Genomic DNA, 27,729 nt, shown 5'->3' with positions numbered 1-27,729 from the left:
GTCATCTACAAGACCCTGCTAGGTAAAGTCCTCCCTTATCTCAGCTCACTGGTCACCATAGCAGCACCCACCCGTAGCACGCGCTCCAGCAGGTATATCTCACTGGTCATCCCCGAAGCCAATTCCTCCTTCGGCCGCCTCTCCTTCCAATTCTCTGCTGCCAATGACTGGAACGAACTACAAAAATCTCTGAAACTGGAAACACTTATCTCCCTCACTAGCTTTAAGCACCAGCTGTCAGAGCAGCTCACAGATCACTGCACCTGTACATATCTGTAACGATCGTCTGGAAGAGGGGACCAAGATGCAGCGTGGTAAGTGGTCATAATGATTTTTAATGATACACTTCAAAAACAAACAGGGAAAACGAAAGCCAACAGTTCTGCCAGGTGAACACACACAAGACAGAAAACAACTACCCACAAAACCCCAAAGGAAAACAGGCTGCCTAAGTATGATTCCTAATCAGAGACAACGATAGACACCTGCCTCTGATTAGGAACCCTACTCGGCTCAAAACAAAGAAATACAAAAACATAGAAAAAGGAACATAGAACGCCCACCCAATGTAACACCCTGGCCTAACCAAAATAAAGAACAAAAAAAAAACTCTCTATGGCCAGGGCGTTACAATAGCCCATCTATAATTTAGCCCAAACAACTACCTCTTCCCCTACTGTATTTATTCATTTGATTTATTTTGCTCCTTTGCACCCCATTATTTATTTCTACTTTGCACTTTCTTCTACTACAAATCTACCATTCCAGTGTTTTACTTGCTATATTGTATTTACTTCGCCACCATGACCTTTATTGCCTTTACCTCCCTTATCTCACCTCATTTGCTCACATTGTATATAGACTTATTTTTCTACTGTATTATTGACTGTATGTTTGTTTTACTCCATGTGTAACTCTGTGTTGTTGTATGTTGTCGAACTGCTTTGCTTTATCTTGGCCAGGTCGCAGTTCTAAATGAGAACTTGTTCTCAACTTGCCTACCTGGTTAAATAAAGGTGAAATAAAAAACGATATATATTGTTATTTATTTATTTTTGCTCTTTTGCACCCCAGTATCTCTACTTGCACATCATCATCTGCACATCTATCACTCCAGTGTTAATAATAAATTGTAATTATTTCGCCACTATGGCCTATTTATTGCCTTACCTCCCTAATCTTACTACATTTGCACACGCTGTATATAGACTTTTCTATTGTATTATTGACTGTACGTTTGTTTATTCCATGTGTAACTCTGTGTTGTTGTTTTTGTCGCACTGCTTTACTTTATCTTGGCAAGTCGTAAATGAGAACTTGTTCTCAATTGGTCTACCTGGTTATATAAAGGTGAACTATTTATTTTTTAAATAAAAAAATATATAGATATAAATTCCCGCCCCAGTTTGCTCACGGGAACCCCCCGCACGCTGCTCATTCTCTCCAGGAGCTGTCACCCTGTCTCTCTCTCTCCCCCCTCTCTCTCTCTCTCTCTCTCTCTCTCTCAAACTGACACGCAATACCACACACACACACACACACACACCAAGTAGCTCGAGCCCCAGTGGAGACGCTGCTGACGCTCTGCTCGCTCCACCGACAACACCGAGTCACGTTCTGTTCTTCTCTCGCTCCACCGACATCACCAAGTTACGGTGTGTTCTTCTCTGGCAGAACCGGAGAGCGAAAGCCTTTTAGGATTATATCTGTCCTGTGTGATATTTGGAGCTGAACGACCGGTCGTGACCGAGGACGCGAGGGGAAATACAAAAAAAGAGCGAAAGGAGAAAAGAAAAGGTAGGATACGTGTGCGTTATATCTGATTTGCGATCTTTCCGGTACGAGCCGAGTTTTACTGATCGAAATGTGTGAGAACCGTGAGAGACTATTCCAGTGTTTGTGTTTTGAAGTTGTTGTTGTTAGTTGAGTCGAGCCGCTGTGTCGGTTGTAGACTAGGCTTCTTCCATTGGCCATAGAGGCTACTCATGGAAAGCCACTGGAGTTGGTGTGAGAATACTCTGATAGTGCTGGGTCGTTGGTTTGCGTTGGGTTGGGCGGAGGGATAACCTCTACTAAACTAAAACGTTTTGAAACGGATTTCTACCTGAACTTATCCAATAATGACACGCACGTTAGTTTCTATTCCAATCTGCATGACAGTAGACTATATTTCGTGCTCTACTGAACGTAGCAAAGTGCCCATTTGATGACCCTGAATATACAGGCAGAAGTTGAGTATCTGAGTTGTTGCTTGTGTTTTGCCATGTTAGACTATTAGGTAACACAGTTGGTAGGACACCTAGCTACCTACATAAGGATTCCATAACACCTTAATAACCATACATAAGCACTGCATAATAATTGAATAACGAGCTTGTTGACATGGACACTGCTTATGAATGTGTTATGGGTTATACATGTAATGTGCGACAGACAGAGAATAGCCCTTCCATCTTTCCCTAGAGGCCCTTTCTCAACACAGACCTGGGGGTTTTCATCCTGCGCTCCTAATCAGGGATCCAGACCTTGGACACCAGGTGAGTGGACTCCCAAGTGTCCGCCCTGAGATTGGAAGGTTCAGGGTTCGATTCCCTGTCGAGTCATACCAAAGACTCTAAAAAATGGGACCCAATGTCTTTTTGCATGGCAGTCAGCATGAACCAAGGAGATGGATTGGGGATTAAACTAGTCTCGCGTGGCCAGCCTTCCTAAACCCTGTCTAGTTAGAAGCCTGTGTCTGAGGTTTAGGGGTAAACAAGCGATAAAGTGGCGTCCTGTCCAGGGGGTTTAGATCAAGCTGCCTTCCTACAGAATAGGAGCTCCTGCTGTTCCGGCTCGGACAAGGCTTCCTACTTAGACAGAATGTACCAGATAGAAATGTAGTGAATAGACCTGACATCATGCCTTATGTAATGGAGGTGCTGCTCTGTCACCCTGTGATATATCCTGTTAGTTCCTGGGGGGTGGAGTCAGTCACAGGGTCTCCCCTCTGGAATTCTCCCAGAATACACCTTGAACACACACACACACACACACACACACACACACACACACACACACACACACACACACACACACACACACACACACACACACACACACACACACACACACACACACACACACACACACACACACACACTCCTATAATGCTAATTCTGTGCTATCTAGATTTTGCTGTATAGTTCAGTGAATGGACGTGGCTTTGGGTTGTGTGTGTGTGTGTGTGTGTGTGTGTGTGTGTGTGTGTGTGTGTGTGTGTGTGTGTGTGTGTGTGTGTGTGTGTGTGAAGCAGAGATCTGGTAAAGCCGTAACTCGACCCTGGCTGGACAGACTGACGCTTGGACAGCCACAGAGACCACTCTGGCAGGGCTGTGGTGTGTGTGCAACTCAAACACACACACACACACACGCAGTCAGGCAGACCACAGAGGCAGGGGAGGAGACTGGGGATGTATTGCTGTGGGGGAATGGCTATTCAGATCATCTGAAATAAAATCCTGTTATATACCAATACTACGAGAGTTCTGCTGTGATGTAACATTCAGACTATACTGTCACCCTTATTCCACTATGGCCTGGTGTATTAGAGAGTGTTCTGTTGGTGAGAGAGTGTATTCTGTTGGTGAGAGAGTGTATTCTGTTGGTGTGTGTTCTGTTGGTGAGAGAGTGTGTTCTGTTGGTGTGTGTTCTGTTGGTGAGAGACTGTATTCTGTTGGTGAGAGAGTGTGTTGTGTTGGTGAGAGAGTGTGTTCTGTTGGTGAGAGAGTGTGTTCTGTTGGTGTGTGTTCTGTTGGTGAGAGACTGTATTCTGTTGGTGAGAGAGTGTGTTGTGTTGGTGAGAGAGTGTGTTCTGTTGGTGAGAGAGTGTGTTCTGTTGGTGAGAGAGTGTGTTCTGTTGGTGAGAGAGTGTGTTCTGTTGGTGTGTGTTCTGTTGGTGAGAGAGTGTTCTGTTGGTGAGAGAGTGTGTTCTGTTGGTGAGAGAGTGTGTTCTGTTGGTGAGAGAGTGTGTTCTGTTGGTGAGAGAGTGTGTTCTGTTGGTGAGAGAGTGTGTTCTGTTGGTGTGTGTTCTGTTGGTGAGAGAGTGTGTTCTGTTGGTGTGTGTTGTGTTGGTGAGAGAGTGTGTTCTGTCGGTGTGTGTTGTGTTGGTGAGAGAGTGTGTTCTGTTGGTGTGTGTTGTGTTGGTGAGAGAGTGTTCTTTTGGTGAGAGAGTGTGTTGTGTTGGTGAGAGAGTGTGTTCTGTTGGTGTGTGTTGTGTTGGTGAGAGAGTGTGTTCTGTTGGTGTGTGTTGTGTTGGTGAGAGAATGTGTTCTGTTGGTGTGTGTTGTGTTGGTGAGAGAGTGTGTTGTGTTGGTGAGAGTGTGTTCTGTTGGTGAGAGAGTGTGTTGTGTTGGTGAGAGAGTGTGTTCTGTTGGTGTGTGTTGTGTTGGTGAGAGAATGTGTTCTGTTGGTGTGTGTTGTGTTGGTGAGAGAGTGTGTTGTGTTGGTGAGAGTGTGTTCTGTTGGTGAGAGAGTGTGTTGTGTTGGTGAGAGAGTGTGTTGTGTTGGTGAGAGAGTGTGTTGTGTTGGTGTGTGTTGTGTTGGTGAGAGAGTGTGTTCTGTTGGTGTGTGTTGTGTTGGTGAGAGAATGTGTTCTGTTGGTGTGTGTTGTGTTGGTGAGAGAGTGTGTTCTGTTGGTGTGTGTTCTGTTGGTGAGAGAGTGTGTTCTGTTGGTGAGAGAGTGTGTTGTGTTGATGAGAGTGTGTTCTGTTGGTGAGAGAGTGTGTTGTTTTGATGAGAGTGTGTTCTGTTGGTGAGAGAGAGTGTTCTGTTGGTGAGAGAGTGTGTTGTGTTGATGAGAGTGTGTTCTGTTGGTGAGAGAGTGTGTTCTGTTGGTGAGAGAGTGTGTTGTGTTGGTGAGAGTGTGTTCTGTTGGTGAGAGAGTGTGTTCTGTTGGTGAGAGAGTGTGTTCTCTTGGTGAGAGAGTGTGTTCTGTTGGTGAGAGAGTGTGTTGTGTTGGTGAGAGAGTGTGTTCTGTTGGTGAGAGAGTGTGTTCTGTTGGTGTGTGTTGTGTTGGTGAGAGAGAGTGTTCTGTTGGTGAGAGAGAGTGTTGTGTTGGTGAAAGTGTGTTCTGTTGGTGAGAGAGAGTGTTCTGTTGGTGACAGAGTGTGTTGTGTTGGTGAGAGAGTGTGTTCTGTTGGTGAGAGAGTGTGTTGTGTTGGTGTGTGTTGTGTTGGTGAGAGAGTGTGTTGTGTTGGTGAGAGAGTGTGTTCTGTTGGTGAGAGAGTGTGTTGTGTTGGTGAGAGAGTGTGTTCTGTTGGTGAGAGAGTGTGTTCTGTCGGTGTGTGTTGTGTTGGTGAGAGAGTGTGTTCTGTTGGTGAGAGAGTGTGTTGTGTTGGTGAGAGAGTGTGTTGTGTTGGTGAGAGAGTGTGTTGTGTTGGTGAGAGAGTGTGTGTGTTTTGGAAATGTGCCTGTTAGGGTTCAGATTTCTCACAGTCCTTTATATACGTGTGTCTTTTCACAGACAGTTGTTGCTGTGGGCAGTGTGTATCTATGTGTATCTATGTGTGTCTGTGTGTATCTGTGTGTATCTGTGTGTATCTGTGTGTATCTGTGTGTATCTATGTGTATCTATGTGTATCTATGTGTATCTATGTGTGTCTCTGTGTATCTATGTGTATCTATGTGTGTCTGTGTGTATCTGTGTGTATCTGTGCGTATCTGTGCGTATCTATGCGTATCTATGCGTATCTATGCGTATATATGCGTATCTATGCGTATCTATGCGTATCTATGCGTATCTATGCGTGTCTATGTGTATCTATGTGTGTCTATGTGTATCTATGTGTGTCTGTGTGTATCTGTGTGTATCTGTGTGTATCTGTGTATATCTGTGTGTATCTGTGTGTATCTGTGTGTATCTATGTGTATCTATGTGTATCTGTGTGTCTCTGTGTGTATCTATGTGTATCTATGTGTGTCTGTGTGTGTCTGTGTGTGTCTGTGTGTATCTATGTGTATCTGTGTGTATCTGTGTGTATCTGTGTGTATCTATGTGTATCTATGTGTGTCTGTGTGTATCTATGTGTGTCTGTGTGTGTCTGTGTGTATCTGTGTATCTGTGTGTGTCTGTGTGTGTCTGTGTGTATCTGTGTGTATCTATGTGTGCCTATGTGTGTCTATGTGTATCTGTGTGTATCTATGTGTATCTGTGTGTATCTGTGTGTATCTGTGTGTGTCTATGTGTGTCTGTGTGTATCTGTGTATTTGTGTGTATCTGTGTGTGTCTGTGTGTATCTGTGTGTATCTGTGTGTCTATGTGTATCTGTGTGTATCTATGTGTATCTATGTGTATCTGTGTGTATCTATTTGTATCTGTGTGTATCTATGTGTGTCTATGTGTATCTATGTGTATCTGTGTGTATCTATGTGTGTCTGTGTGTATCAATGTGTATCTGTGTGTGTCTATGTGTGTCTGTGTGTGTCTGTGTGTATCTGTGTGTATCTGTGTGTGTCTGTGTGTGTCTGTGTGTGTCTGTGTGTATCTGTGTGTGTCTATGTGTATCTATGTGTGTCTATGTGTATCTATGTGTATCTGTGTGTATCTGTGTGTATCTATGTGTGTCTATGTGTGTCTATGTGTATCTGTGTGTGTCTGTGTGTATCTATGTGTGTCTGTGTGTATCAATGTGTATCTTTGTGTGTCTATGTCTGTCTGTGTGTATCTGTGTGTGTCTGTGTGTATCTGTGTGTGTCTGTGTGTGTCTGTGTGTATCTATGTGTGTCTATGTGTATATATGTGTATCTGTGTGTATCTATGTGTGTCTATGTGTGTCTATGTGTGTCTATGTGTATCTGTGTGTATCTGTGTGTATCTATGTGTGTCTATGTGTATCTATGTGTATCTATGTGTATATATGTGTATCTATGTGTGTCTGTGTGTATCAATGTGTATCTGTGTGTGTCTATGTGTGTCTGTGTGTATCTGTGTGTGTCTGTGTGTATCTGTGTGTGTCTGTGTGTATATGTGTGTATCTGTGTGTATCTGTGTGTATCTGTGTGTATCTATGTGTGTCTGTGTGTATCTGTGTGTGTCTGTGTATCTATGTGTGTGTCTGTGTGTATCTGTGTGTATCTGTGTGTATCTATGTGTATCTATGTGTATCTATGTGTATCTATGTGTGTCTATGTGTATCTATGTGTATCTATGTGTATCTGTGCGTATCTGTGCGTATCTGTGCGTATCTATGCATATCTATGCATATCTATGCGTATATATGCGTATCTATGCGTATCTATGCGTATCTATGCGTATCTATGCGTGTCTATGCGTGTCTATGCGTATCTATGCGTGTCTATGCGTATCTGTGTGTATCTGTGTGTATCTCTGTATATCTATGTGTATCTGTGTGTATCTGTGTGTATCTATGTGTATCTATGTGTATCTGTGTGTCTCTGTGTGTATCTGTGTGTATCTATGTTAATCTGTGTGTGTCTGTGTGTGTCTGTGTGTATCTATGTGTATCTATGTGTATCTGTGTGTATCTGTGTGTATCTATGTGTATCTATGTGTGTCTGTGTGTATCTATGTGTGTCTGTGTGTGTCTGTGTGTATCTGTGTATCTGTGTGTATCTGTGTGTGTCTGTGTGTATCTGTGTGTATCTATGTGTGTCTATGTGTGTCTATGTGTATCTGTGTGTATCTGTGTGTATCTATGTGTATCTGTGTGTATCTGTGTGTATCTGTGTGTGTCTATGTGTGTCTGTGTGTATCTGTGTATCTGTGTGTATCTGTGTGTGTCTGTGTGTATCTGTGTGTATCTGTGTGTCTCTATGTGTATCTGTGTGTATCTATTTGTATCTGTGTGTATCTATGTGTGTCTATGTGTGTCTATGTGTATCTATGTGTATCTGTGTGTATCTGTGTGTATCTATGTGTGTCTGTGTGTATCAATGTGTATCTGTGTGTGTCTATGTGTGTCTGTGTGTGTCTGTGTGTATCTGTGTGTATCTATGTGTGTCTGTGTGTGTCTGTGTATGTCTGTGTGTATCTGTGTGTGTCTATGTGTGTCTATGTGTATCTATGTGTATCTGTGTGTATCTGTGTGTATCTATGTGTGTCTATGTGTGTCTATGTGTATCTGTGTGTATCTATGTGTGTCTGTGTGTATCAATGTGTATCTTTGTGTGTCTATGTCTGTCTGTGTGTATCTGTGTGTGTCTGTGTGTATCTGTGTGTGTCTGTGTGTATCTGTGTGTGTCTGTGTGTGTCTGTGTGTATCTATGTGTGTCTATGTGTATATATGTGTATCTGTGTGTATCTATGTGTCTCTATGTGTGTCTATGTGTGTCTATGTGTATCTGTGTGTATTTGTGTGTATCTATGTGTGTCTATGTGTATCTATGTGTATCTATGTGTATATGTGTGTATCTGTGTGTATCTATGTGTGTCTGTGTGTATCAGTGTGTATCTGTGTGTGTCTATGTGTGTCTGTGTGTATCTGTGTGTGTCTGTGTGTATCTGTGTGTGTCTGTGTGTATATGTGTGTATCTGTGTGTATCTGTGTGTATCTGTGTGTATCTATGTGTGTCTGTGTGTATCTGTGTGTGTCTGTGTGTATCTATGTGTGTGTCTGTGTGTATCTGTGTGTATCTGTGTGTATCTATGTGTATCTATGTGTATCTATGTGTATCGATGTGTGTCTATGTGTATCTATGTGTATCTATGTGTGTCTATGTGTATCTGTGCGTATCTGTGCGTATCTATGCATATCTATGCATATCTATGCGTATCTATGCGTATCTATGCGTATCTATGCGTATCTATGCGTATCTATGCGTATCTATGCGTGTCTATGCGTATCTATGTGTGTCTATGTGTATATGTGTGTCTGTGTGTATCTGTGTGTATCTGTGTGTATCTCAGTGTATCTATGTGTATCTGTGTGTATCTGTGTGTATCTATGTGTATCTATGTGTATCTGTGTGTCTCTGTGTGTATCTGTGTGTATCTATGTGTATCTATGTGTGTCTGTGTGTGTCTGTGTGTATCTATGTGTATCTGTGTGTATCTGTGTGTATCTGTGTGTATCTATGTGTATCTATGTGTGTCTGTGTGTATCTATGTGTGTCTGTGTGTGTCTGTGTGTATCTGTGTATCTGTGTGTATCTGTGTGTGTCTGTGTGTATCTGTGTGTATCTATGTGTGTCTATGTGTGTCTATGTGTATCTGTGTGTATCTGTGTGTATCTATGTGTATCTGTGTGTATCTGTGTGTGTCTATGTGTGTCTGTGTGTATCTGTGTATCTGTGTGTATCTGTGTGTGTCTGTGTGTATCTGTGTGTATCTGTGTGTCTCTATGTGTATCTGTGTGTATCTATTTGTATCTGTGTGTATCTATGTGTGTCTATGTGTGTCTATGTGTGTCTATGTGTATCTATGTGTATCTATGTGTATCTGTGTGTATCTATGTGTGTCTGTGTGTATCAATGTGTATCTGTGTGTATCAATGTGTATCTGTGTGTGTCTATGTGTGTCTGTGTGTGTCTGTGTGTATCTGTGTGTATCTGTATGTATCTACGTGTGTCTGCGTGTGTCTGTGTATGTCTGTGTGTATCTGTGTGTGTCTGTGTGTATCTATGTGTGTCTATGTGTATCTATGTGTATCTGTGTGTATCTGTGTGTATCTATGTGTGTCTATGTGTGTCTATGTGTATCTGTGTGTATCTATGTGTGTCTATGTCTGTCTGTGTGTATCTGTGTGTGTCTGTGTGTATCTGTGTGTGTCTGTGTGTATCTGTGTGTGTCTGTGTGTGTCTGTGTGTATCTATGTGTGTCTATGTGTATATATGTGTATCTGTGTGTATCTATGTGTGTCTATGTGTGTCTATGTGTGTCTATGTGTATCTGTGTGTATTTGTGTGTATCTATGTGTGTCTATGTGTATCTATGTGTATCTATGTGTATATATGTGTATCTGTGTGTATCTATGTGTGTCTGTGTGTATCAATGTGTATCTGTGTGTGTCTATGTGTGTCTGTGTGTATCTGTGTGTATCTGTGTGTATCTGTGTGTATCTATGTGTGTCTGTGTGTATCTGTGTGTGTCTGTGTGTATCTATGTGTATCTATGTGTATCTATGTGTATCAATGTGTATCTGTGTGTGTCTATGTGTGTCTGTGTGTATCTGTGTGTATCTATGTGTGTCTGTGTGTGTCTGTGTGTGTCTGTGTGTATCTGTGTGTGTCTGTGTGTATCTGTGTGTATCTGTGTGTATCTGTGTGTATCTATGTGTATCTATGTGTGTATGTGTATCTATGTGTATCTATGTGTATCTATGTGTGTCTATGTGTATCTATGTGTATCTGTGTGTATCTATGTGTATCTATGTGTATCTATGTGTGTCTATGTGTATCTGTGTGTATCTATGTGTGTCTGTGTGTATCTATGTGTGTCTGTGTGTGTCTATGTGTGTCTGTGTGTATATGTGTGTGTCTGTGTGTATCTGTGTGTATCTCTGTGTATCTGTGTGTATCTATGTGTGTCTGTGTGTGTCTGTGTGTGTCTGTGTGTATCTGTGTGTGTCTGTGTGTATCTATGTGTGTCTATGTGTATCTATGTGTATCTATGTGTGTCTGTGTGTATCTGTGTGTATCTATGTGTGTCTATGTGTATCTGTGTGTATCTATGTATGTGTATGTGTATCTGTGTGTATCTATGTGTATCAATGTGTATCTATGTGTGTCTATGTGTATCTGTGTGTATCTATGTGTGTCTATGTGTATCTGTGTGTATCTATGTGTATCTATGTGTGTCTATGTGTATCTGTGTGTATCCGTGTGTATCCATGTGTGTCTATGTGTATCTGTCTGTATCTATGTGTGTCTATGTGTATCTGTGTGTATCTATGTGTATCTATGTGTATCTATGTGTGTCTGTGTGTATCTGTGTATCTGTGTGTATCTGTGTGTGTCTGTGTGTATCTGTGTGTATCTATGTGTGTCTATGTGTGTCTATGTGTATCTGTGTGTATCTGTGTGTATCTATGTGTATCTGTGTGTATCTGTGTGTATCTGTGTGTGTCTATGTGTGTCTGTGTGTATCTGTGTATCTGTGTGTATCTGTGTGTGTCTGTGTGTATCTGTGTGTATCTGTGTGTCTCTATGTGTATCTGTGTGTATCTATTTGTATCTGTGTGTATCTATGTGTGTCTATGTGTGTCTATGTGTGTCTATGTGTATCTATGTGTATCTATGTGTATCTGTGTGTATCTATGTGTGTCTGTGTGTATCAATGTGTATCTGTGTGTGTCTATGTGTGTCTGTGTGTGTCTGTGTGTATCTGTGTGTATCTGTGTGTATCTATGTGTGTCTGTGTGTGTCTGTGTATGTCTGTGTGTATCTGTGTGTGTCTGTGTGTATCTATGTGTGTCTATGTGTATCTATGTGTATCTGTGTGTATCTGTGTGTATCTATGTGTGTCTATGTGTGTCTATGTGTATCTGTGTGTATCTATGTGTGTCTGTGTGTATCAATGTGTATCTTTGTGTGTCTATGTCTGTCTGTGTGTATCTGTGTGTGTCTGTGTGTATCTGTGTGTGTCTGTGTGTATCTGTGTGTGTCTGTGTGTGTCTGTGTGTATCTATGTGTATCTGTGTGTATCTATGTGTGTCTATGTGTGTCTATGTGTGTCTATGTGTATCTGTGTGTATTTGTGTGTATCTATGTGTGTCTATGTGTATCTATGTGTATCTATGTGTATATATGTGTATCTGTGTGTGTCTATGTGTGTCTGTGTGTATCTGTGTGTATCTGTGTGTGTCTGTGTGTATATGTGTGTATCTGTGTGTATCTGTGTGTATCTATGTGTGTCTGTGTGTATCTGTGTGTGTCTGTGTGTATCTATGTGTGTCTATGTGTATCTATGTGTATCTATGTGTATCAATGTGTATCTGTGTGTGTCTATGTGTGTCTGTGTGTATCTGTGTGTATCTGTGTGTATCTGTGTGTGTCTGTGTGTGTCTGTGTGTGTCTGTGTGTATCTGTGTGTGTCTGTGTGTATCTGTGTGTATCTGTGTGTATCTGTGTGTATCTATGTGTATCTATGTGTATCTATGTGTGTCTATGTGTATCTGTGTGTATCTATGTGTGTCTGTGTGTATCTATGTGTGTCTGTGTGTGTCTATGTGTGTCTGTGTGTATCTGTGTGTGTCTGTGTGTATCTGTGTGTATCTCTGTGTATCTGTGTGTATCTATGTGTGTCTGTGTGTGTCTGTGTGTGTCTGTGTGTGTCTGTGTGTATCTATGTGTGTCTATGTGTATCTATGTGTATCTATGTGTGTCTGTGTGTATCTGTGTGTATCTATGTGTGTCTATGTGTATCTGTGTGTATCTATGTGTGTGTATGTGTATCTGTGTGTATCTATGTGTATCAATGTGTATCTATGTGTGTCTATGTGTATCTATGTGTGTCTATGTGTGTCTGTGTGTATCTATGTGTATCTATGTGTGTCTATGTGTATCTGTGTGTATCCGTGTGTATCCATGTGTGTCTATGTGTATCTGTCTGTATCTATGTGTGTCTATGTGTATCTGTGTGTATCTATGTGTATCTATGTGTATCTATGTGTGTCTGTGTGTATCTGTGTATCTGTGTGTATCTGTGTGTGTCTGTGTGTATCTGTGTGTATCTATGTGTGTCTATGTGTGTCTATGTGTATCTGTGTGTATCTGTGTGTATCTATGTGTATCTGTGTGTATCTGTGTGTGTCTATGTGTGTCTGTGTGTATCTGTGTATCTGTGTGTATCTGTGTGTGTCTGTGTGTATCTGTGTGTATCTGTGTGTCTCTATGTGTATCTGTGTGTATCTATTTGTATCTGTGTGTGTCTATGTGTGTCTATGTGTATCTATGTGTATCTATGTGTATCTGTGTGTATCTATGTGTGTCTGTGTGTATCAATGTGTATCTGTGTGTGTCTATGTGTGTCTGTGTGTATCTGTGTGTATCTATGTGTGTCTGTGTGTGTCTGTGTATGTCTGTGTGTATCTGTGTGTGTCTGTGTGTATCTATGTGTGTCTATGTGTATCTATGTGTATCTGTGTGTATCTGTGTGTATCTATGTGTGTCTATGTGTGTCTATGTGTATCTGTGTGTATCTATGTGTGTCTGTGTGTATCAATGTGTATCTTTGTGTGTCTATGTCTGTCTGTGTGTATCTGTGTGTGTCTGTGTGTATCTGTGTGTGTCTGTGTTTATCTGTGTGTGTCTGTGTGTGTCTGTGTGTATCTATGTGTGTCTATGTGTATATATGTGTATCTGTGTGTATCTATGTGTGTCTATGTGTGTCTATGTGTGTCTATGTGTATCTGTGTGTATTTGTGTGTATCTATGTGTGTCTATGTGTATCTATGTGTATCTATGTGTATATATGTGTATCTGTGTGTATCTATGTGTGTCTGTGTGTATCAATGTGTATCTGTGTGTGTCTATGTGTGTCTGTGTGTATCTGTGTGTGTCTGTGTGTGTCTGTGTGTATATGTGTGTATCTGTGTGTATCTGTGTGTATCTATGTGTGTCTGTGTGTATCTGTGTGTGTCTGTGTGTATCTATGTGTGTCTATGTGTATCTATGTGTATCTATGTGTATCAATGTGTATCTGTGTGTGTCTATGTGTGTCTGTGTGTATCTGTGTGTATCTGTGTGTATCTATGTGTGTCTGTGTGTGTCTGTGTGTGTCTGTGTGTATCTGTGTGTGTCTGTGTGTATCTGTGTGTATCTGTGTGTATCTGTGTGTATCTATGTGTATCTATGTGTATCTATGTGTGTCTATGTGTGTCTATGTGTATCTATGTGTGTATGTGTATCTATGTGTATCTATGTGTATCTATGTGTGTCTATGTGTATCTATGTGTATCTGTGTGTATCTATGTGTATCTATGTGTATCTATGTGTGTCTATGTGTATCTGTGTGTATCTATGTGTGTCTGTGTGTATCTATGTGTGTCTGTGTGTGTCTATGTGTGTCTGTGTGTATCTGTGTGTGTCTGTGTGTATCTGTGTGTATCTCTGTGTATCTGTGTGTATCTATGTGTGTCTGTGTGTGTCTGTGTGTGTCTGTGTGTATCTGTGTGTGTCTGTGTGTATCTATGTGTGTCTATGTGTATCTATGTGTATCTATGTGTGTCTGTGTGTATCTGTGTGTATCTATGTGTGTCTATGTGTATCTGTGTGTATCTATGTGTATATGTGTATCTGTGTGTATCTATGTGTATCAATGTGTATCTATGTGTGTCTATGTGTATCTGTGTGTATCTATGTGTGTCTATGTGTATCTGTGTGTATCTATGTGTATCTATGTGTGTCTATGTGTATCTGTGTGTATCCGTGTGTATCCATGTGTGTCTATGTGTATCTGTCTGTATCTATGTGTGTATGTGTATCTGTGTGTATCTATGTGTGTCTGTGTGTATCTATGTGTGTCTGTGTGTATCTATGTGTGTCTATGTGTATCTATGTGTGTCTATGTGTATCTATGTGTGTCTGTGTGTGTCTGTGTGTATCTATGTGTATCTGTGTGTATCTATGTGTATCTATGTGTATCTGTATGTGTCTATGTGTATCTGTGTGTGTCTATGTGTGTCTATGTGTATCTATGTGTGTCTGTGTGTATATGTGTGTCTGTGTGTGTCTATGTGTGTCTGTGTGTGTCTGTGTGCGTTGTGTGTCTGTGTGTGTTGTCTATGTGTGTCTTTGTGTGTCTGTGTGTGTCTATGTGTGTCTGTGTGTGTCTGTGTGTGTCAATGTGTGTCTGTGTGCGTTGTGTGTCTCTCTGTGTGTGTGTGTGTGTGTGTGTGTCTGTGTGCGTTGTGTGTCTGTGTGTGTGTGTGTGTGTCTGTATGTGTCTGTGTGTGTCTGTGTGTATCTATGTGTATCTGTGTGTATCTATGTGTATCTATGTGTATCTGTATGTGTCTATGTGTATCTGTGTGTGTCTATGTGTGTCTATGTGTATCTATGTGTGTCTGTGTGTATATGTGTGTCTGTGTGTGTCTATGTGTGTCTGTGTGTGTCTGTGTGCGTTGTGTGTCTGTGTGTGTTGTCTATGTGTGTCTTTGTGTGTCTGTGTGTGTCTATGTGTGTCTGTGTGTGTCTGTGTGTGTCAATGTGTGTCTGTGTGCGTTGTGTGTCTCTCTGTGTGTGTGTGTGTGTGTGTGTGTGTGTCTGTGTGCGTTGTGTGTCTGTGTGTGTGTGTGTGTGTCTGTATGTGTCTGTGTGTGTGTGTGTGTCTGTGTGCGTTGTGTGTGTGTGTGTGTATGTGTGTGTGTGTGTCTGTGTGCGTTGTGTGTGTCTCTGTGTGCGTTGTGTGTGTCTGTGTGCGTTGTGTGTGTGTGTGTGTGTGTGTCTGTGTGCGTTGTGTGTGTCTGTGTGCGTTGTGTGTCTCTGTGTGCGTTGTGTGTGTCTGTGTGCGTTGTGTGTGTGTGTGTATGTGTGTGTGTGTCTGTGTGCGTTGTGTGTGTCTGTGTGCGTTGTGTGTGTGTGTGTGTGTGTGTGTGTGTGTGTGTGTGTGTGTGCGGTGTGTGTCTGTGTGCGGTGTGTGTCTGTGTGTGTCTGTGTGCGTTGTGTGTCTGTGTGTGTGTGTGCGTGTGTCTGTGTGCGTTGTGTGTGTGTGTATGTGTGTGTGTCTGTGTGCGTTGTGTGTCTGTGTGTGTGTCTGTGTGCGTTGTGTGTCTGTGTGTGTCTGTGTGTGTGTATCTGTGTGTATCTGTGTGTATCCATGTGTATCTATGTGTATATGTGTGTATCTATGTGTGTCTATGTGTATCTACGTGTGTCTATGTGTGTCTGTGTGTATCTATGTGTATCTGTGTGTATCTATGTGTGTCTGTGTGTATCTATGTGTGTCTGTGTGTATCTATGTGTGTCTGTGTGTATCTATGTGTATCTATGTGTATCTATGTGTGTCTATGTGTGTCTGTGTGTGTCTGTGTGTATCTATGTGTATCTGTGTGTATCTATGTGTATCTGTGTGTATCTATGTGTATCTATGTGTATCTGTGTGTATCTATGTGTAGCTATGTGTGTCTATGTGTATCTATGTGTATCTATGTGTATCTATGTGTGTCTATGTGTATCTGTGTGTGTCTATGTGTGTCTATGTGTATCTGTGTGTATCTGTGTGTATCTATGTGTATCTGTGTGTGTCTATGTCTGTCTATGTGTATCTATGTGTGTATATGTGTGTCTATGTGTGTCTATGTGTGTCTGTGTGCGTTGTGTGTCTGTGTGCGTTGTGTGTCTGTGTGTGTGTGTGTCTGTGTTTGTCTGTGTGTGTGTGTGCGTTGTGTGTCTGTGTGTGTGTGTGTCTGTGTGTGTGTGTGTCTGTGTGTGTGTGTGTCTGTTTGCGTTGTGTGTGTGTGTATGTGTGTGTGTCTGTGTGCGTTGTGTGTCTGTGTTTGTGTGTCTGTGTGTGTGTTTGTGTGTGTGTCTGTGTGCGTTGTGTGTCTGTGTGTGTCTATGTGTATCTATGTGTATCTATGTGTGTCTATGTGTGTCTGTGTGTGTCTGTGTGTCTGTGTGTATCTATGTTTGTCTATGTGTATCTATGTGTGTCTATGTGTATCTATGTGTATCTATGTGTATCTGTGTGTATCTATGTGTGTCTATGTGTATCTGTGTGTATCTATGTGTGTATGTGTGTGTCTGTGTGTATCTATGTGTGTCTATGTGTATCTATGTGTGTCTATGTGTATCTATGTGTATCTATGTGTTTCTATGTGTATCTGTGTGTATCTATGTGTGTCTGTGTGTATCTATGTGTGTCTGTGTGTATCTATGTGTGTCTGTGTGTATCTGTGTGTGTCTGTGTGTATCCATGTGTATCTATGTGTGTCTATGTGTATCTGTGTGTGTCTATGTGTGTCTGTGTGTATCTGTGTGTATCTGTGTGTATCTGTGTGTGTATCTATGTGTATCTATGTGTATCTATGTGTATCTGTGTGTGTCTATGTGTGTCTGTGTGTGTCTATGTGTGTCTATGTGTATCTATGTGTGTCTATGTGTATATGTGTGTCTATGTGTGTCTGTGTGTGTCTGTGTGTGTCTGTGTGCGTTGTGTGTCTGTTTGCGGTGTGTGTTGTGTGTGTGTGTCAATGTGTGTCTGTGTGTGTGTCTATGTGTGTCTGTGTGCATTGCGTGTCTGTGTGTGTGTGTGTGTCTGTATGTGTCTGTGTGTGTGTGTGTCTGTGTGCGCTGTGTGTGTGTATGTGTGTGTGTCTGTGTGCGTTGTGTGTGTCTCTGTGTCTGTGTGTCTGTGTGTGTCTGTGTGCGTTGTGTGTCTGTGTGTGTATCTGTGTGTATCTGTGTGTATCCATGTGTATCTATGTGTATCTATGTGTGTCTATGTGTATCTGTGTGTATCTATGTGTATCTGTGTGTATCTATGTGTGTCTATGTGTATCTATGTGTATCTATGTGTGTCTATGTGTGTCTGTGTGTGTCTGTGTGTATCTATGTGTATCTGTGTGTATCTATGTGTGTCTGTGTGTATCTATGTGTGTCTGTGTGTATCTATGTGTGTCTGTGTGTATCTATGTGTATCTATGTGTATCTATGTGTATCTATGTGTGTCTAAGTGTGTCTGTGTGTGTCTGTGTGTATCTATGTGTATCTGTGTGTATCTATGTGTATCTTTGTGTATCTATGTGTATCTATGTGTATCTGTGTGTATCTGTGTGTGTCTATGTGTATCTATGTGTGTATCTATGTGTATCTATGTGTGTCTATGTGTATCTATGTGTATCTATTTGTGTCTATGTGTATCTGTGTGTGTCTATGTGTGTCTATGTGTATCTGTGTGTATCTGTGTGTGTGTCTATGTGTATCTGTGTGTATCTGTGTGTATCTATGTGTATCTGTGTGTGTCTATGTGTGTCTATGTGTATCTATGTGTGTATATGTGTGTCTATGTGTGTCTGTGTGTCTGTGTGTGTTGTGTGTCTGTGTGCGTTGTGTGTCTGTGTGCGTTGTGTGTCTGTGTGTGTGTGTCTGTGTGGGTCTATGTGTGTGTGTGTCTGTGTGCGTAGTGTGTCTGTGTGTGTCTGTGTGTGTATCTGTGTGTATCTGTGTGTATCCATGTGTATCTATGTGTATCTATGTGTGTCTATGTGTATCTGTGTGTATCTATGTGTATCTGTGTGTATCTATGTGTGTCTATGTGTATCTATGTGTATCTATGTGTGTCTATGTGTGTCTGTGTGTATCTGTGTGTATCTGTGTGTATCTATGTGTGTCTATGTGTATCTGTGTGTATCTATGTGTGTATGTGTGTGTCTGTGTGTATCTATGTGTGTCTATGTGTATCTATGTGTGTCTATGTGTATCTATGTGTATCTATGTGTTTCTATGTGTATCTGTGTGTATCTATGTGTGTCTGTGTGTATCTATGTGTGTCTGTGTGTATCTATGTGTGTCTGTGTGTATCTGTGTGTGTCTGTGTGTATCCATGTGTATCTATGTGTGTCTATGTGTATCTGTGTGTGTCTATGTGTGTCTGTGTGTATCTGTGTGTATCTGTGTGTATCTGTGTGTGTATCTATGTGTATCTATGTGTATCTATGTGTATCTGTGTGTGTCTATGTGTGTCTGTGTGTGTCTATGTGTGTCTATGTGTATCTATGTGTGTCTATGTGTATATGTGTGTCTATGTGTGTCTGTGTGTGTCTGTGTGTGTCTGTGTGCGTTGTGTGTCTGTTTGCGGTGTGTGTTGTGTGTGTGTGTCAATGTGTGTCTGTGTGTGTGTCTATGTGTGTCTGTGTGCATTGCGTGTCTGTGTGTGTGTGTGTGTCTGTATGTGTCTGTGTGTGTGTGTGTCTGTGTGCGCTGTGTGTGTGTATGTGTGTGTGTCTGTGTGCGTTGTGTGTGTCTCTGTGTCTGTGTGTCTGTGTGTGTCTGTGTGCGTTGTGTGTCTGTGTGTGTATCTGTGTGTATCTGTGTGTATCCATGTGTATCTATGTGTATCTATGTGTGTCTATGTGTATCTGTGTGTATCTATGTGTATCTGTGTGTATCTATGTGTGTCTATGTGTATCTATGTGTATCTATGTGTGTCTATGTGTGTCTGTGTGTGTCTGTGTGTATCTATGTGTATCTGTGTGTATCTATGTGTGTCTGTGTGTATCTATGTGTGTCTGTGTGTATCTATGTGTGTCTGTGTGTATCTATGTGTATCTATGTGTATCTATGTGTATCTATGTGTGTCTAAGTGTGTCTGTGTGTGTCTGTGTGTATCTATGTGTATCTGTGTGTATCTATGTGTATCTTTGTGTATCTATGTGTATCTGTGTGTATCTGTGTGTATCTGTGTGTGTCTATGTGTATCTATGTGTGTATCTATGTGTATCTATGTGTGTCTATGTGTATCTATGTGTATCTATTTGTGTCTATGTGTATCTGTGTGTGTCTATGTGTGTCTATGTGTATCTGTGTGTATCTGTGTGTGTGTCTATGTGTATCTGTGTGTATCTGTGTGTATCTATGTGTATCTGTGTGTGTCTATGTGTGTCTATGTGTATCTATGTGTGTATATGTGTGTCTATGTGTGTCTGTGTGTCTGTGTGTGTTGTGTGTCTGTGTGCGTTGTGTGTCTGTGTGCGTTGTGTGTCTGTGTGTGTGTGTCTGTGTGGGTCTATGTGTGTGTGTGTCTGTGTGCGTAGTGTGTCTGTGTGTGTCTGTGTGTGTATCTGTGTGTATCTGTGTGTATCCATGTGTATCTATGTGTATCTATGTGTGTCTATGTGTATATGTGTGTATCTATGTGTATCTGTGTGTATCTATGTGTGTCTATGTGTATCTATGTGTATCTATGTGTGTCTATGTGTGTCTGTGTGTATCTGTGTGTATCTGTGTGTATCTGTGTGTGTATCTATGTGTATCTGTGTGTGTCTGTGTTTATCCATGTGTATCTTTGTGTATCTATGTGTGTCTATTTGTATCTGTGTGTGTCTGTGTGTATCTGTGTGTATCTGTGTGTATCTGTGTGTGTATCTATGTGTATCTGTGTGTATCTATGTGTATCTATGTGTATCTGTGTGTGTCTATGTGTGTCTATGTGTGTCTGTGTGTATCTGTGTGTATCTGTGTGTATCCGTGTGTGTATCTATGTGTATCTGTGTGTATCTATGTGTATCTATGTGTATCTGTGTGTGTCTATGTGTGTCTGTGTGTGTCTATGTGTATCTATGTGTGTCTATGTGTATATATGTGTCTATGTGTGTCTGTGTGTGTCTATGTGTGTCTGTGTCTGTCTGTGTGCGTTGTGTGTCTGTTTGCGGTGTGTGTGTGTGTCAATGTGTGTCTGTGTGTGTGTCTATGTGTGTCTATGTGTGTCTGTGTGCATTGCGTGTCTGTGTGTGTCTGTGTGCGTTGTGTGTCTGTGTGTGTGTCTGTGTGTGTCTGTGTGCGTTGTGTGTCTGTGTGTGTCTGTGTGTGTGTATCTGTGTGTATCTGTGTGTATCTATGTGTGTCTATGTGTATCTATGTGTATCTATGTGTGTCTATGTGTGTCTGTGTGTATCTATGTGTATCTGTGTGTATATATGTGTGTCTGTGTGTATCTATGTGTGTCTGTGTGTATCTATGTGTGTCTGTGTGTATCTATGTGTATCTATGTGTATCTATGTGTGTCTATGTGTGTCTGTGTGTGTCTGTGTGTATCTATGTGTATCTGTGTGTATCTGTGTGTATCTATGTGTATCTATGTGTATCTGTGTGTATCTATGTGTATCTATGTGTGTCCATGTGTATCTATGTGTGTCTATGTGTATCTATGTGTATCTATGTGTGTCTATGTTAATCTGTGTGTGTCTATGTGTATCTGTGTGTATCTGTGTGTGTCTATGTGTATCTGTGTGTATCTATGTGTATCTGTGTGTGTCTATGTGTGTCTATGTGTATCTATGTGTGTATATGTGTGTCTATGTGTGTCTATGTGTGTCTGTGTGCGTTGTGTGTCTGTGTGCGTTGTGTGTCTGTGTGTGTGTGTGTGTCTGTGTTTGTCTGTGTGTGTGTGTGCGTTGTGTGTGTGTGTGTGTGTGTGTCTGTGTGTGTGTGGTGTCTGTGTGTGTGTGTGTCTGTTTGCTTTGTGTGTGTGTGTATGTGTGTGTCTGTGTGCGTTGTGTGTCTGTGTTTGTGTGTCTGTGTGTGTGTCTGTGTGTGTGTCTGTGTGCGTTGTATGTCTGTATGTGTCTATGTGTATCTATGTGTAACTATGTGTGTCTATGTGTGTCTGTGTGTGTTTGTGTGTCTGTGTGTGTCTATGTGTATCTATGTGTAACTATGTGTGTCTATGTGTGTCTGTGTGTGTTTGTGTGTCTGTGTGTATCTATGTGTGTCTATGTGTATCTATGTGTGTCTATGTGTATCTATGTGTATCTATGTGTATCTGTGTGTATCTATGTGTGTCTATGTGTATCTGTGTGTATCTATGTGTGTATGTGTGTGTCTGTGTGTATCTATGTGTGTCTGTGTATCTATGTGTGTCTATGTGTATCTATGTGTATCTATGTGTATCTATGTGTTTCTATGTGTATCTGTGTGTATCTATGTGTGTCTATGTGTATCTGTGTGTATCTATGTGTGTCTGTGTGTATCTATGTGTGTCTGTGTGTATCTATGTGTGTCTGTGTGTATCTGTGTGTATCTGTGTGTGTCTGTGTGTATCCATGTGTATCTTTGTGTATCTATGTGTGTCTATGTGTATCTGTGTGTGTCTATGTGTGTATCTGTGTGTATCTGTGTGTATCTGTGTGTGTATCTGTGTGTATCTATGTGTATGTATGTGTATCTGTGTGTGTCTATGTGTGTCTGTGTTTGTCTATGTGTGTCTATGTGTATCTATGTGTGTCTATGTGTATATGTGTGTCTATGTGTTACTGTGTGTGTCTGTGTGTGTCTGTGTGTGTCTGTGTGCGTTGTGTGTCTGTTTGCGGTGTGTGTGTGTGTGTGTGTCAATGTGTGTCTTTGTGTGTGTCTATGTGTGTCTATGTGTGTCTGTGTGCATTGCGTGTCTGTGTGTGTGTGTGTGTGTCTGTATGTGTCTGTGTGTGTGTGTGTCTGTGTGCGTTGTGTGTGTGTGTCTCTGTGTGTGTGTGTGTGTGTGTGTCTGTGTGTCTGTGTGTGTCTGTGTGCGTTGTGTGTCTGTGTGTGTCTGTGTGTGTATCTGTGTGTATCTGTGTGTATCCATGTGTATCTATGTGTATCTATGTGTGTCTATGTGTATCTATGTGTATCTGTGTGTGTCTATGTGTATCTATGTGTGTCTATGTGTATCTATGTGTATCTATGTGTGTCTATGTGTATCTATGTGTATCTATTTGTGTCTATGTGTATCTGTGTGTATCTATGTGTGTCTATGTGTATCTGTGTGTATCTGTGTGTGTCTGTGTGTGTCTATGTGTGTCTGTGTGTATCTATGTGTATCTATGTGTGTCTGTGTGTATCTGTGTGTATCTGTGTGTGTCTGTGTGTATCCATGTGTATCTTTGTGTATCTATGTGTGTCTATGTGTATCTGTGTGTGTCTATGTGTGTCTGTGTGTATCTGTGTGTATCTGTGTGTGTATCTATGTGTATCTGTGTGTATCTATGTGTATCTATGTGTATCTGTGTGTGTCTGTGTGTGGTGTGTGTCTGTGTGCGTTGTGTGTCTGTGTGCGTTGTGTGTCTGTGTGTGTGTGTGTCTGTGTGGGTCTGTGTGTGTGTGTGTCTGTGTGCGTTGTGTGTGTGTGTGTGTGTCTGTGTGTGTCTGTATGTGTGTGTGTCTGTGTGCGTTGTGTGTGTGTATGTGTGTGTGTCTGTGTGCGTTGTGTGTCTGTGTTTGTGTGTCTGTGTGTGTGTCTGTGTGTGTGTCTGTGTGCGTTGTGTGTCTGTGTGTGTCTATGTGTATCTATGTGTATCTATGTGTATCTATGTGTGTCTAAGTGTGTCTGTGTGTCTGTGTGTGTCTGTGTGTATCTATGTGTGTATGTGTGTGTCTGTGTGTATCTATGTGTGTCTATGTGTATCTATGTGTGTCTATGTGTATCTATGTGTATCTATGTGTATCTGTGTGTGTCTATGTGTATCTATGTGTATCTATGTGTATCTATGTGTGTCTGTGTGTATCTGTGTGTATCTATGTGTGTCTATGTGTGTCTATGTGTGTCTATGTGTGTCTGTGTGTATCTGTGTGTATCTATGTGTATCTGTGTGTATCTATGTGTGTCTATGTGTATCTATGTGTATCTATGTGTGTCTATGTGTGTCTGTGTGTGTCTGTGTGTATCTATGTGTATCTGTGTGTATCTATGTGTGTCTGTGTGTATCTATGTGTATCTATGTGTGTCTATGTGTATCTGTGTGTGTATGTGTATCTGTGTGTGTCTATGTGTGTCTATGTGTATCTGTGTGTATCTGTGTGTGTCTATGTGTATCTGTGTGTATCTGTGTGTATCTTTGTGTATCTGTGTGTGTCTATGTGTGTCTATGTGTATCTATGTGTGTATATGTGTGTCTATGTGTGTCTATGTGTGTCTGTGTGTGTTGTGTGTCTGTGTGCGTTGTGTGTCTGTGTGCGTTGTGTGTCTGTGTGTGTGTGTGTCTGTGTGGGTCTGTGTGTGTGTGTGTCTGTGTGCGTTGTGTGTGTGTGTGTGTCTGTGTGTGTCTGTATGTGTGTTTGTCTGTGTGCGTTGTGTGTGTGTGTATGTGTGTGTGTCTGTGTGCGTTGTGTGTCTGTGTTTGTGTGTCTGTGTGTGTGTCTGTGTGTGTGTCTGTGTGCGTTGTGTGTCTGTGTGTGTCTATGTGTATCTATGTGTATCTATGTGTGTCTAAGTGTGTCTGTGTGTCTGTGTGTGTCTGTGTGTATCTATGTGTGTATGTGTGTGTCTGTGTGTATCTATGTGTGTCTATGTGTATCTATGTGTGTCTATGTGTATCTATGTGTATCTGTGTGTGTCTATGTGTATCTATGTGTATCTGTGTGTATCTGTGTGTGTGTCTATGTGTATCTGTGTGTATCTGTGTGTATCTATGTGTATCTGTGTGTGTCTATGTGTGTCTATGTGTATCTATGTGTGTATATGTGTGTCTATGTGTGTCTGTGTGTCTGTGTGTGTTGTGTGTCTGTGTGCGTTGTGTGTCTGTGTGCGTTGTGTGTCTGTGTGTGTGTGTCTGTGTGGGTCTATGTGTGTGTGTGTCTGTGTGCGTAGTGTGTCTGTGTGTGTCTGTGTGTGTATCTGTGTGTATCTGTGTGTATCCATGTGTATCTATGTGTATCTATGTGTGTCTATGTGTATATGTGTGTATCTATGTGTATCTGTGTGTATCTATGTGTGTCTATGTGTATCTATGTGTATCTATGTGTGTCTATGTGTGTCTGTGTGTATCTGTGTGTATCTGTGTGTATCTGTGTGTGTATCTATGTGTATCTGTGTGTGTCTGTGTTTATCCATGTGTATCTTTGTGTATCTATGTGTGTCTATTTGTATCTGTGTGTGTCTGTGTGTATCTGTGTGTATCTGTGTGTATCTGTGTGTGTATCTATGTGTATCTGTGTGTATCTATGTGTATCTATGTGTATCTGTGTGTGTCTATGTGTGTCTATGTGTGTCTGTGTGTATCTGTGTGTATCTGTGTGTATCCGTGTGTGTATCTATGTGTATCTGTGTGTATCTATGTGTATCTATGTGTATCTGTGTGTGTCTATGTGTGTCTGTGTGTGTCTATGTGTATCTATGTGTGTCTATGTGTATATATGTGTCTATGTGTGTCTGTGTGTGTCTATGTGTGTCTGTGTCTGTCTGTGTGCGTTGTGTGTCTGTTTGCGGTGTGTGTGTGTGTCAATGTGTGTCTGTGTGTGTGTCTATGTGTGTCTATGTGTGTCTGTGTGCATTGCGTGTCTGTGTGTGTCTGTGTGCGTTGTGTGTCTGTGTGTGTGTCTGTGTGTGTCTGTGTGCGTTGTGTGTCTGTGTGTGTCTGTGTGTGTGTATCTGTGTGTATCTGTGTGTATCTATGTGTGTCTATGTGTATCTATGTGTATCTATGTGTGTCTATGTGTGTCTGTGTGTATCTATGTGTATCTGTGTGTATATATGTGTGTCTGTGTGTATCTATGTGTGTCTGTGTGTATCTATGTGTGTCTGTGTGTATCTATGTGTATCTATGTGTATCTATGTGTGTCTATGTGTGTCTGTGTGTGTCTGTGTGTATCTATGTGTATCTGTGTGTATCTGTGTGTATCTATGTGTATCTATGTGTATCTGTGTGTATCTATGTGTATCTATGTGTGTCCATGTGTATCTATGTGTGTCTATGTGTATCTATGTGTATCTATGTGTGTCTATGTTAATCTGTGTGTGTCTATGTGTATCTGTGTGTATCTGTGTGTGTCTATGTGTATCTGTGTGTATCTATGTGTATCTGTGTGTGTCTATGTGTGTCTATGTGTATCTATGTGTGTATATGTGTGTCTATGTGTGTCTATGTGTGTCTGTGTGCGTTGTGTGTCTGTGTGCGTTGTGTGTCTGTGTGTGTGTGTGTGTCTGTGTTTGTCTGTGTGTGTGTGTGCGTTGTGTGTGTGTGTGTGTGTGTGTCTGTGTGTGTGTGGTGTCTGTGTGTGTGTGTGTCTGTTTGCTTTGTGTGTGTGTATGTGTGTGTCTGTGTGCGTTGTGTGTCTGTGTTTGTGTGTCTGTGTGTGTGTCTGTGTGTGTGTCTGTGTGCGTTGTATGTCTGTATGTGTCTATGTGTATCTATGTGTAACTATGTGTGTCTATGTGTGTCTGTGTGTGTTTGTGTGTCTGTGTGTGTCTATGTGTATCTATGTGTAACTATGTGTGTCTATGTGTGTCTGTGTGTGTTTGTGTGTCTGTGTGTATCTATGTGTGTCTATGTGTATCTATGTGTGTCTATGTGTATCTATGTGTATCTATGTGTATCTGTGTGTATCTATGTGTGTCTATGTGTATCTGTGTGTATCTATGTGTGTATGTGTGTGTCTGTGTGTATCTATGTGTGTCTGTGTATCTATGTGTGTCTATGTGTATCTATGTGTATCTATGTGTATCTATGTGTTTCTATGTGTATCTGTGTGTATCTATGTGTGTCTATGTGTATCTGTGTGTATCTATGTGTGTCTGTGTGTATCTATGTGTGTCTGTGTGTATCTATGTGTGTCTGTGTGTATCTGTGTGTATCTGTGTGTGTCTGTGTGTATCCATGTGTATCTTTGTGTATCTATGTGTGTCTATGTGTATCTGTGTGTGTCTATGTGTGTATCTGTGTGTATCTGTGTGTATCTGTGTGTGTATCTGTGTGTATCTATGTGTATGTATGTGTATCTGTGTGTGTCTATGTGTGTCTGTGTTTGTCTATGTGTGTCTATGTGTATCTATGTGTGTCTATGTGTATATGTGTGTCTATGTGTTACTGTGTGTGTCTGTGTGTGTCTGTGTGTGTCTGTGTGCGTTGTGTGTCTGTTTGCGGTGTGTGTGTGTGTGTGTGTCAATGTGTGTCTTTGTGTGTGTCTATGTGTGTCTATGTGTGTCTGTGTGCATTGCGTGTCTGTGTGTGTGTGTGTGTGTCTGTATGTGTCTGTGTGTGTGTGTGTCTGTGTGCGTTGTGTGTGTGTGTCTCTGTGTGTGTGTGTGTGTGTGTGTCTGTGTGTCTGTGTGTGTCTGTGTGCGTTGTGTGTCTGTGTGTGTCTGTGTGTGTATCTGTGTGTATCTGTGTGTATCCATGTGTATCTATGTGTATCTATGTGTGTCTATGTGTATCTATGTGTATCTGTGTGTGTCTATGTGTATCTATGTGTGTCTATGTGTATCTATGTGTATCTATGTGTGTCTATGTGTATCTATGTGTATCTATTTGTGTCTATGTGTATCTGTGTGTATCTATGTGTGTCTATGTGTATCTGTGTGTATCTGTGTGTGTCTGTGTGTGTCTATGTGTGTCTGTGTGTATCTATGTGTATCTATGTGTGTCTGTGTGTATCTGTGTGTATCTGTGTGTGTCTGTGTGTATCCATGTGTATCTTTGTGTATCTATGTGTGTCTATGTGTATCTGTGTGTGTCTATGTGTGTCTGTGTGTATCTGTGTGTATCTGTGTGTGTATCTATGTGTATCTGTGTGTATCTATGTGTATCTATGTGTATCTGTGTGTGTCTGTGTGTGGTGTGTGTCTGTGTGCGTTGTGTGTCTGTGTGCGTTGTGTGTCTGTGTGTGTGTGTGTCTGTGTGGGTCTGTGTGTGTGTGTGTCTGTGTGCGTTGTGTGTGTGTGTGTGTGTCTGTGTGTGTCTGTATGTGTGTGTGTCTGTGTGCGTTGTGTGTGTGTATGTGTGTGTGTCTGTGTGCGTTGTGTGTCTGTGTTTGTGTGTCTGTGTGTGTGTCTGTGTGTGTGTCTGTGTGCGTTGTGTGTCTGTGTGTGTCTATGTGTATCTATGTGTATCTATGTGTATCTATGTGTGTCTAAGTGTGTCTGTGTGTCTGTGTGTGTCTGTGTGTATCTATGTGTGTATGTGTGTGTCTGTGTGTATCTATGTGTGTCTATGTGTATCTATGTGTGTCTATGTGTATCTATGTGTATCTATGTGTATCTGTGTGTGTCTATGTGTATCTATGTGTATCTATGTGTATCTATGTGTGTCTGTGTGTATCTGTGTGTATCTATGTGTGTCTATGTGTGTCTATGTGTGTCTATGTGTGTCTGTGTGTATCTGT

General features: G+C 41.4%; 1 protein-coding gene across 2 annotated transcripts in view; it reads left to right on the top strand.

The window, feature by feature from the left end:
- Window positions 1-1,523: 1,523 nt before the first annotated feature.
- LOC106575383 (serine/threonine-protein phosphatase 2A regulatory subunit B'' subunit alpha) overlaps window positions 1,524-27,729 on the top strand; it is a 100,524-nt gene continuing 74,318 nt past the window's right edge. Inside the window, exons 1-2 of one of the 2 annotated variants that reach the window (XM_045698967.2) lie at window positions 1,536-1,797; window positions 2,464-2,537. The gene's annotated coding sequence lies outside the window, so the exon portion shown is untranslated. Of the gene's footprint in view, window positions 1,798-2,463; window positions 2,538-27,729 lie in introns of both variants that reach the window. The other variant, XM_045698966.2, reaches the window with a different exon arrangement.

The sequence above is a fragment of the Salmo salar genome, chromosome 17, assembly GCF_965601325.2.
Source record: "Salmo salar chromosome 17, fSalSal1, whole genome shotgun sequence".
Classification (NCBI taxonomy): domain Eukaryota; kingdom Metazoa; phylum Chordata; class Actinopteri; order Salmoniformes; family Salmonidae; genus Salmo; species Salmo salar.
This window is presented reverse-complemented; position numbering and strand designations above follow the sequence as displayed.